We start from the raw sequence: 11,953 nt of genomic DNA, 5'->3' as shown, positions 1-11,953 counted from the left end.
TTTTTAAGCTCCCTAATAATAACAATTTTCTGCATAAAGGACATTAAAAAATGTAATACTGCCTCAGGTCCCTAACCAAAATACCCACGCATTTTATCAATTTCTTGGACCAAAATACCCTACGTCTGTTCATCTTCAAATGAGTTGAATGTTGACAAGATCAGCAGAGATGAGCTTTACGAGTATTGGTCTCAAGTCATTGATCAGAGCTTCGATTCTCGACTCCAGATCTTCTTCGACATGTATGCATTATTATTTTTTCTTTTCAAAAAAATTTAATAGATGTATATATATATGATACATACATATATATATATATATATATATACAATTTGTTGCTTACTGTCTTGACTAGTATATATATGATAATTAATCAATTAAGACCATTTGCAACCATAATCAAACAGTCACTCTTGGTTATCTTATCTATGGTTGCAAACATATATATATATATATATGATACATACATATATATATATACAATGTCAGCACATATATATATATATATATATATATCCAGTGTTGAATATAACATCTTCAGGTTCAAAATTTCTCTGAGTGTTGAATATAACGTCTTTTGATTTTTTGGGTTTAGTAGAATTGGAGTTTTTTCTGGAAAAGCAATATTTGGACCCCTACTTGAAGAATATTGGAAAAAGAAGCTTGAGGAAGAGGCAGCAGTAGAGGAAGGCTTAAAGTAATCCAGAGAAATTTGAATTTTCTCTGGATTCAACCCAGAGAAATTTGAATTTTCTCTGGATTCAACCCAGAGAAATTCATACCATTAAGTTTAAAGAAAATCTATCACAAACTCATAGAAGAACTATTAATTTGTTTGTGCAGGAAATTGTGATTGAATCAGCAGCAGCAAAACCAATGACAAATTGATAAAATCAGAGTTTTATCGTTCCAGAGAAATTCTGGACCAGAGAAATTTGAAATTTCTCTGGGTTGAATCCAGAGAAATTCCTGCGAAGTCCAGAATTTCTTTGCTTCCAACTGATGATGGGTTGCTTTCCTTCCAACTGTCAAAATTGAACTGCTTTCTGTACATTTGGGGCTTCTTATTGAAGCTTCTTGTGTTCTTGTTTTTGTAAATTTCTCTGGCTTGCTACTACTCTATTGGTGTGGCTAATTTTCTCTGGCATTTATAATTTTCTCTGGCCAAATTACTTTTCTTACTTGTGTGTCTAATTTTCTTTGGCAGCATTTATAATTTTCTCTGGCCACATTATGTTTATGTCTTGTGTCTAATTTTCTATGGCATATTTATTTTGTTCAATGCTACCTTGTAATTTTCTCTGGGATTACAAGGTAATTTTCTCTGTCAAGGTAATTTTCTCTGTAATTTTCTCTGTTGCTACCTTGAAGAACCAATAAGCATCAAGATCAAGACACCAACTTCAAGGGTGATTTTCACTCAACTACAAGCTTAACATTTTCTCTGTCATTTTCATTGGATTATAATAACAAACCTATGATTTTCTCTATACTACAAAGAAAAGTCCAGAAACATGAATAGTGCAAAAAAAAAAAAAAAGAAAAGTGCAAAGAAAACATATCAGAAAACTTTGAAAAGTGCAAACATATAAAAACACAACATATAAGTCCAGAGAAATTTGTAATACTTATCATTTGTAATACAATCATATGATTTTCTCTGGACTACAAAGAAAAGTCCAGAGAAATTTGTGAACTTATGTTTATGTCTTGTGTCTAATTTTCTATGGCATATTTATTTTGTTCAATGCACCATTTCCTCAAAATTTCTCTGTCGTGTAATTTTCTCTGTCATGTTTATGTTGCTACCTTGTAATTTTCTCTGTTGTGTAATCATTGCTACCTTGTAATTTTCTCTGGGATTACAAGCTAATTTTCTCTGTCAAGGTAATTTTCTCTGTTGCTACCTTGAAGAACCAATAAGCATCAAGATCAAGACACCAACTTCAAGGGTGATTTTCACTCAACTACAAGCTTAACATTTTCTCTGTCATTTTCATTGGATTATAATAACAAACCTATGATTTTCTCTATACTACAAAGAAAAGTCCAGAACCATGAATAGTGCAAAAAAAAAAAAAAATGAAAAGTGCAAAGAAAACATATCAGAAAACTTTGAAAAGTGCAAACATATAAAAACACAACATATAAGTCCAGAGAAATTTGTAATACTTATCATTTGTAATACAATCATATGATTTTCTCTGGACTACAAAGAAAAGTCCAGAGAAATTTGTGAACTTATATTCACTTTCAATATAACAAAAACAAAAACACATTAACATCAAGAGACAAAAATATATTAAACACAAGCACATAAAAAAATCACAGAGAAAATCTGTTATGTTCACAAAACACTTAATTCAAAAAAAAATTAAAAAAAAAACAAAACATTTACTGCTCTATTGCTACGTCTGTAAATTTCTCTGCCTACTTACAATTTTCTCTGTGATTTTCACTGCACTACAAGTTTACAATTTTCTCTGTGATTTGAGTTCAATTATAGTAACAAACCTGCAATTTTCTCTGCACTACACAAAAAATGCAAAGTGAACAAAAAACAGAGCACAAAACGCAGAAAAACAGAGCACCAAAAAGGAACTCATAACCATGTTGACAGAGAATGAAAAAGCAACTCCAAAAATCAAAATCAACTCCATCGAAAATTCATCAATAATAGATAATGAAAAATTAACTTCAAAAATCAAAAAGAACAACACTGAGTTCGTCTCTCTCACATTGATCAAAACTAAAAACAAAAACCTAATTCAACACCTACACGATCAAATCAAATCAAAAATTGAAAACTTATCTATTTCAACTCCACATGAAATCAAATCAAACACAATGAACCAGATTTCAACTCCTACACGATCAATCAACACCTACAAACAACGAACATGATTTCAACTCGTACAGGATTTCAACACCTACAAACAACGAACAGGATTTCAACACCTACAAAACCCTAGAAAATCTCCACAAAAATCTGAATCGTCAAATTCATCCTCACGTAATCTCCCACAAAATATCAATATGATCTTTAGCTGCCAAATTGAAAACAACGTATATTATAAACAAGGGTAAGACAGGTATTTTACACTCTAAAATAACATTGAGGGACCTTAGGCTACAAAAGAACACATTGTGGACCTAATCCATTACTAAAAGTTGGATAGGGACCTTAAACCGATTTTCCCAAAAAAAAATACTTGAAAATTTTATCAAATACAAAAAAAAATATGAAAATTTAATATATTTTCTTATTTTGTTGTATTTAATAAATTTTTTAATAATTTTTGTACACATTTTTTACTTTTTAAGTATATTAAGATTATCTTTTTTATATTTCAACTAATAAAAAAAATTAAGTGTATGATTGGAATTACTCTGAATGATTTTTTGACTGTCAACCTAAAATAATAAGTCGCCAAACAGGAGTTTTTGACTTTTAACCTAAAATAATTACGGAATCTAATCACCATCTGGGATCAATGGCCCTCTTTTGTGTCAAATAACGATGTGTTGTTGTGTGGGGATGTAATCGATTTGTTATGGTTAGAATTTAGATTAAAAAAATTATCATTGATAATGTCAGTTTTATTATTTTGAGTATTGACACGGACTGTTTCTCTTATCAAACTATATCAAACAACACCAATTGAAACAGTTCAATTTATTTTGGTGTTATTTAATCTGTTTAAGACTTTTCAAATTTAAGTCACTTTTTCTAGTAGTTATTAATCTATGTAAAAATAGTAAATTATGCCATTGGTCCTTCTGATTTAAGTGAAATGTCACTTTAGTCTGTAATTTTAATTTGAATAATTTGATCTCTACACTTTTAATTTTGTTTTAATTTGGTCTCTCCATCACTTGTCATTAAAATTTGGAATGAAAAATAAAATTAGATGGATCAAAGTGAAATTCAAAACAAAGTATACGGACCACTGTCTCAACAAAATCAAAAAAAAATTAGAGACTAAATTGTTAAAATTGAAATTACGAAAATTAAAGTGACACTTCACTCAAACTAGAGGGACTAATGGTTTAATTTACTCGTAAAAATATTGAATTAGTCAGTTTGTCCATCACTTCAAATATATCTTATCTATCCATTTAATAAAAACATTACAATTCCTAGATTAACAAAAATGCAAACAAAAACACATATTAATAAATACTAAGATTTCAAAAATAGTGAGTTGAAGTTAATATTATGCATAAGAAAAATGTTTGAGACACCTAATTTATAACTTCTAAAAATCATAATGTGTCTAACGAGCATTAAATTTTGATTTGTCAAACATTTCACCATGTAGAGTCTAATTTCAATACCACATCATTAGGGATCATTTAAGAATGATAAATTAGAGGGATGTAATGGGGGTGTTTGGTGGGGTTTTTTTGAGCCAACTTATGGCTTTTGGCTTTTAAAAAGTTATTTTGGACTGTTTGGTTAAACTTATTTCAAACAGCTTCTGATTCTAACAGCTTATTTTAAGTCAAAAAAATTGATTCTGAGAAGCTGCTCACCCCTTACTTCTGATTATCAGTTTCTGCTGTGGACATGTTAATTCACGGTTATACTCTTAGATTTTTTTATTTTTTATTTTTTTAAAAATAGAAAAGACCCAAATAGACTATAAAATATTATTATTATTTTTTATGAAAAATGTAGACAAATAGTGAATAATAAAAAAATAAAAATTAATTGAAAAAGTTACTTCACAGCTTATTTAACAAACACTACTCAATAACTTAAATCTACAATCCAACAGCTATACCAAACAGATTAACATCTTCGGATTAAAGTCATAATCTATAATCTGTTAAGCTATAATCTATATTCTGTTTTAACACCTACACCAAACAGCACCAATATTGTTGTATAATAAGTTACTAAGTTAGGCGAGTTTGATAATCTGATTTAACACTAAAAAATTTAAGTGTCTCTTAAAATGTAGGCTCAAACTAACGAAAGAAAATTTTAAATCATATAAAGCTTATTTAATTCTGACTGAATTTATAAATACTAAACATAAGTATCAATATACACTACTATATACTCACCACCACCATCATCACCACCACCACCACCACCACCACCATCATGCCACTACCAACACTATCGTAGCCACTGTCGCTGCCGCCACCACTATTCCTACCACTACTACTACTACCAACACCATCATGCCGTCGCCGCCGCCACCACCACTACTACCATATTCATCACCATTGTTATTGTTGCCATAAAACAGCACCACCATTTTACTACCACTACTACTACACCACCATACCACCGTCACTACCACCACCATCAACGTTATAGCTACCACCACCACTATGCCACTACCAGCACTACCGCCACCACTACTATTACAATATAAAAATTGAAATGTCCAATTTAGAAATAATAATTTTTAAATTTGATTTTGTACATATCAAACAACTTATTGTTAATTCAACATTTAAATTTTTATCAAACAATTTTTCAGCTTAAAAATTTTAACATTTTATTTTTAATACTTAATTTTCAGTTTTCACCTTTATCACGTAGCAACCTATATATAATAAGGATTTACTAAGTTAGGTTATTGGGATGATATAATTGAAGTTAACAATTTTTTATACTTATTAATATAATTATATTATTATATTATAAATACAATATATGTTAAAATAGTCAGTTTTAGTTTAGTCAGTGCACAAGGTGCTTAAACTAGTATTGAACCGAAAATAAAAAAACAAAATAAAATAAAATAAGCGCATAAACCAATTTTTGTTTAAAAAACAAACCAACTATGATCGATTTAATCGGTTTGGTCAATTTTTTCGATTTTCTTACATCGCTAATTGTGTGTATGATACAACTACTTTTTTCTTCGTACATCGGAAGTTATCTGATATGGCCTCATTTGAGAAGTTAACTATTTTAATTTTTGACTATTTTAATAAGTTAAAATATTTGTGTTTAGAAAGAGGGTCGGATTTTTTTTGTAGTTTAATGTGATGTTTGTGAGAAAAGAAGTGAAATGATTAAAAGTTTGATGTGAAATTTTATTTTATTGACTCTTTAAGTTTATTTTGTCTTTTTATGCTTTTTTTTTCTCTTTATTTTTTGTCCATATGCACTGGGTCTCTTCCCACAGCAAATAATAATAATAATAATAAATAAATAAATAATCAATACTAAGCCATTGAATTTTGTTAAAATTTTAATTCATATAACACTTGTAATATTTTTATTAGAAATTCGTTAATCTTATAAAAAATAAATAAAAAATAAAAAAGTGACATATCTTTTATATTGAGATGTACATTTTACTCTAATAAATGGTTTTAGGTACTCAAAACATATTTAAAATTTTATTTAAAAAATAATATGTTGTCAAAAATTGTTTGAAGTGTAAACTCAGTTAAAATCTGAGTTATACAATATTTTTTGAATAAAATTTTGAATGAATTTTTTTGGTATCTAAAATTATTGAACATTATAGATTTAAGAAACATGGTTAGTAAAAAAGGTAAATTACATTCTACTCTTTTGAAATTTGAAAAATATACACTTAAGTCTTAAAGTTTTGATATAATTATATTAATATTTTTTTAATAAGATTAAAAAGATTAAAATTAATGCAGAAGATATGAAAACACAACAATACACATTGTAAAATGTACATCTCGATGTAAAAGATATGACAATATTATTTTTACATTTATGCAACTAACAAATTTATAATAAAAATAGAATAAGTATTATATGAATTAAGATCATAAAAAAATTCAATGTAATTAAGCCAAACTTATAAAGCTTATCGTATTTTCACTGAGGCTTTGTTTGGCAATAATTTTTTTATCATGACTTTTTAGCTTTTTGACTAATTTAGCCTAACTAAATTAGTTTCGTTTGGGAAGAACTTTTTAATTTTGTTTATTTATTTTTTATTTTTTGTGAGAGAAGAAATGTAATGATTATAATTTGGATGTGATATTTTATCTTATTAGTTTATTTAGTCTTTTTATATTTTTTTAGTCCTAACCTGAATTGCCAAATGGTGACTATAGGCTTTTTTTGAGAAGTAGGTTAACAGTTAATTTTATTATTATTATTATTATTATTTTTTTTAAAAAATATGTAAAAAAATAAAGAGGTGATGTGGTCTAAAAAAACTAAAAAATCAAAAAAATGGCTTTTATCCATATTGCCAAAACAAGCCTAAAAGGGCCGACTTTTAACCAGATTTGTTTTTTTTTTCCCCTATCACTATCTAAAGGGCCAACTTGGACTTAAGGGTGTAAAAATCTCCCATGGTCCACTGAGATGTAATTCCCCTTTTATTTAACAGAAACAAATAAATAATTTAGATTGAAAATAAATTAAAATTTAAATTGACAAAATTAAAAATGCAAAGTTTATTTTGTTAACAAATTTTATTATTATTTTTTAATTAAATTAAAAAAAGAACTGATTATTTAGAAGGAAAAAAGAATTTTTCTGCTTATTAACTTATAATAAATTAAATTAATAAAAATAAATGATCATCACGCTATAAAATGCATGTCGGAATATGTAGTTTGAAGCATAGACTAGTTTGATTTTAGATCTGCAATTCTAGTAAGACGTTTTCTCCTCTTGCGTATGCTATCTACCTGCTTCTTCTTTTTTTTCTGTCTAACTAACTGAGTAATTGTATATAATTTTATGAGTAATTGTATATAATTTTATGCAGATAGATGTTACTATTAAATCAATGGCAGAAACTAATACAACAACAACAAGAACACCTCCTCTGCACAGCTCACAGAGAAATTTCTTTGGACAGATCAATGTTGCGATTGTCGGCATGTCCTACTTCTTCGCACAACAAGAAGAACAGAGTACCTCCTCTGCTTCCTACCACTCCATTCTTGCCTTTATTGTGCCGGTGCTACTCAACTTTATGCAAATCAAGTATCAAAAAATGGAAATCTCACCATTCGAAACTCACCCCAAATCAATGGGTGTTGCCATTCCTGGTTTGCTTCTGTATTGCTTTGTCCACGATGCTGAACTGAGATCTTCTTCAAGTCAAACTTATGCTCGCCGTGGGAAGGTAGTGTTTGGTTGGCTTGGTTTGGTGTCTATGGCTTCAATATTTTTGGCGGACTCACTTGGGTCTCTTCGCTACTCTCTCTACATATTGTTCTCCGCAGGTGAGTTTCTGCGCCACGGGCTTCAGATGCTATGGAACTGGCTCCATCATCAGATAGTCATGGAGAGAGTTCCATTGATGCTTCCCAGTAGGCTTAGAGCTCAAGCCTTTCCTTACACTCGAGCTATACCACGGCCTCATGTCTAAATTTAAGTGAGCATTACAAAGGATAAAAATTCTCCAAATTTTTGCTGTGTGTGTCTGATACAGCTATTTCAGGTGTTTTGTTTGTCCTTCATTTATTTATTTATTTTTGTCCTTGTAGCTTCCCTTGTTGTTTGATAAAAGTGATAGCCGTACGTACTTGGGTGGTTGTTCCAAGTACTACAAGGAAAAAAAAAAAAAAAAAAAAACGGATAGCTAAATTAAATTAAGGGTAAATTACACTAACACCCTCTGAGATTTATGTTTATTACAGTTCACCCCCTTACATTTGGAAAATTATACCGACCTCCCTGTTAATTGAATTTTATGTATGATAATCATTACGGTGAGGGGGAACTGTTATGAAACTTTAAACCTCATGAAGTAATTTGTAATGAAGCTTTAAGCCTCAGGGAGGTGGATGTAATTTCCAAAAGGTTAGAGGAAAAATTGTAATAAATAAAAACCTCAGGAGATTCAATGTAATTTACCCATTAATTAATTTTCTTCCATCATCAATCCTTTAATCCTCAATCATGTTTTGGACTGATGAGGCACAAGAACTAGCTGCTTGTGTCTGAAAATCCAGCAAGTGATCTTTGCCACAGATCAAGTCGTAATGTAAAATTTTGTGAGGTAGATTTATTTTGAATGTGATGCACGTGACATCAAATTTAAATTTATATTACAAATTTCATTCTTGACTCAAGAGAACTTTTGAGAAAATATTTCAAGTTTTTTTTTTTTTTTTTTTTTTTGGGTGTGGAGTTGGATTGCCTCTAATTTGTAATCTAAATTGGAGAGCATAGTCCAGACTCATAGTGTTCATCACAAGTCATATTTTGATAATTCAAATCGTTCATTTTGTAGAATCTTTCATGTATATCACCTACAAAATAAATTATATCAATCCAATAATTGTAACTTATTTAAATTATTGTGTTTCTCTTCAAAAAAATAGATGGTCTATTTTTAAAAACACATTTATCATTCATTTTTGTATGCAAATACCATAAATTAAATAATTTGTAATTAACAGATCGATCTGATTTTTTTTTATAGATAATATACTCAAAACATTTAACAAAATAAATAGTTTAAATTATTAAAAAGGGACATGTGATGAGTCTTATTAGCCTAGACAATACAATCCAGATTATAGTCAGAAGACAATTGAACTCTTTTTATTTTTATTATTAATGGATAGTTTTGGATTTAATAATTATATATACTTCCGCTTAAAGTCTACCCCTCTAGGATGGCTTTTTTTTAATTATTTTTTATAAGGTAAATTACTTGAAAGTTCTATTTAAAAGAGAAAAAAATCTATTTGTCTCACAACTTTTTAGATGTTTTCAAAAGTTCATTATGTATTTTTCCGACGACCAGTGATCACGCGTTATTTCTTCACTTTTTTTTTCAATATATAGTCACCGGCAACCGACGATCACTATTGATTGGGATTCACAGGCAACCACTGACCGCCGACTACTTAATACACCCTTACCGACGGCGAAGGAGACAAGTTTCCGGTGAAGAAGATTAGTAGATTTATATCAGATTCGACTAGATCTAAATCAGAACCGACTAAATTTAAACTAAAAATACTTAATTGAACAACAATTTTCTCTATATGTGTTTCTCTCATTTTCCAACACAGGAGCTATGCCTCGTGTCTAAATGAAATTAAAACAAGTGAGGAAATTAAAACAAGTGAGATCTTGATCAGCAACAGCAATCAATGGTTCCTTTTTGTGTGTTAAAAAATAATGTGTTGTATGGTTATGGTGCAGCTACATATATACCTCGAGTGTTTTTTTTTTTTAATCATGTGTAGCCGCCAATGTTATTTTATAAAAATGATTGTATAGTACAATACGTGATACGTAGGTTGATCCAATTTGCAAGTACTAAGAAACAAAATCAATTGTTGATTTACTTATTTTCTTAGGCAGTGGGTTTATTTTAATCCATAATTTGAATTGGATGGTAGTGTTTAAATTCGTAGAGTTCACCACTAGTTCTATTTTAATGATTCAAATTGTTCCCTTTTTTTAGACATTTAATGTATATTATCTATAAAAATAGGTTGATTAGATAATGGTAGCATATCTAATTTATTGTGTTTATCACCAAAAAAAAAAATATTTTTGATATATTTTTTAAAACACAATTGTGCACTATTTTATTTTATTTTTATTTTGTTTACAAATATAATAAATTGAATAAGTTACAATTATCAGATTAATTTATTTCTTTTATAATAATGTTCGTGTCCAATAAAAAAATGTTGAATAATTAAAATTAGGGATGCTGGCAGCTCGGTTGCGACCAAAAAACCTCCAATCCCTCATTCGTCTGCTGAATTGGTGGATTAGCGGATGGATATAAATCGGTTTGCTAGTTTAAACTTTTACAAATTTTAAACAGAATACAACAATTTGTCAACATTTTTTTTAGATAACAATCCAATTCAACATAACTAAAAGATTATTAAGTAAATTGTCAAATATTAATAATAAATACATATAAGAAAATTATACATTATCAAAACTATTTCATTACTTTTTTTTATTATTATTCAAAAACTATTTAATTTTTTTTTTTAAAATGACAAAATTAAGCCTTATATTTTTCACACAAAAATACAAAATATCAACACTTGCTATTTGATAAAAAGATTTTTAAGTTGAAAATACAATAGAACATCTAAACTCTTTTTAATTGAAAACACAAACAGAATATCTAAATAAATTAAAAACACAAAATCTTACAAATTACTAGGGGTGCTCGCAGTTTGGCAGTTCGGTTGTGGCCAAAGGAACCTCAAATCCGTCATCCGTCCAAAACTAGGCTAATTGAAAAAAAAAATCAATCTGTTACCGTTCACGCGTCATCACGCATCAGTTCAAAATAAGATAGATCAATTTGATTCAGTTAATTTAGACGAATCGAAATATTCACTGAGCACCCTAATTAAAATGGAGCGTGTAATAAGCCTAGAGACCCTTGTTAATTCCTTCTATCAGTTCAAAACATTCCTTCGTCACTCTTCAATCCTGTTCAGCACAACAATTTGATACCAGCTAGAAAAATTAGTAGAAAATAAATTGAGCATCGTTATTGAAGACAAAAAATTAGATTTAATTTTCAAGTCTAGTGATGTGATAATTAATTAGAATATTAAAAATAACACATTATTTCATATATTCTCTAATCATCAACCAATTATATCACTTACACATCATTGGATTTATAAAATAGATCTAAAAAATAAGTTTGTATGTCATTTTTCAAATAAATTGTAAAATAAATTGATGTATATTATTGATTTGTATTGATTGATATTTATATTGTGTATATTACAAGGAGTTATATAGGAGAGGATTTGGGAGTAGGTGAAGGTGGTAGTGGAGGTGGTAGGTGGAGTGGGTGGTAGTGGAGGTGGTAGGTGGAGTGGGTGGTAGTGGAGATGGTAGGTGGAGTTGGTGGTGTGGTAATTTACACAATTTACATTAACAGCCCCCCTCAAACTCAAGGAGGATAGGCACTAGCCAACTTGAGTTTGGAGAGAGTAACAAAACAGAAAAATAAACTGATAAATAAAATAAAAC

General features: G+C 29.0%; 1 long non-coding RNA gene across 1 annotated transcript; it reads left to right on the top strand.

The window, feature by feature from the left end:
- Window positions 1-1,147, top strand: LOC145803321 (uncharacterized). Its single transcript, XR_014345420.1, has 2 exons — window positions 1-242; window positions 844-1,147. It is a non-coding gene; the product is annotated as an uncharacterized LOC145803321 (long non-coding RNA).
- Window positions 1,148-11,953: the final 10,806 nt, after the last annotated feature.

This window comes from Camellia sinensis, chromosome 11 (genome assembly GCF_055761805.1).
Source record: "Camellia sinensis isolate YWXY chromosome 11, ASM5576180v1, whole genome shotgun sequence".
Classification (NCBI taxonomy): Eukaryota; Viridiplantae; Streptophyta; class Magnoliopsida; order Ericales; family Theaceae; genus Camellia; species Camellia sinensis.
Note: the sequence above shows the minus strand (reverse complement) of the source record. Positions and strands in the feature narration are given on the sequence as shown.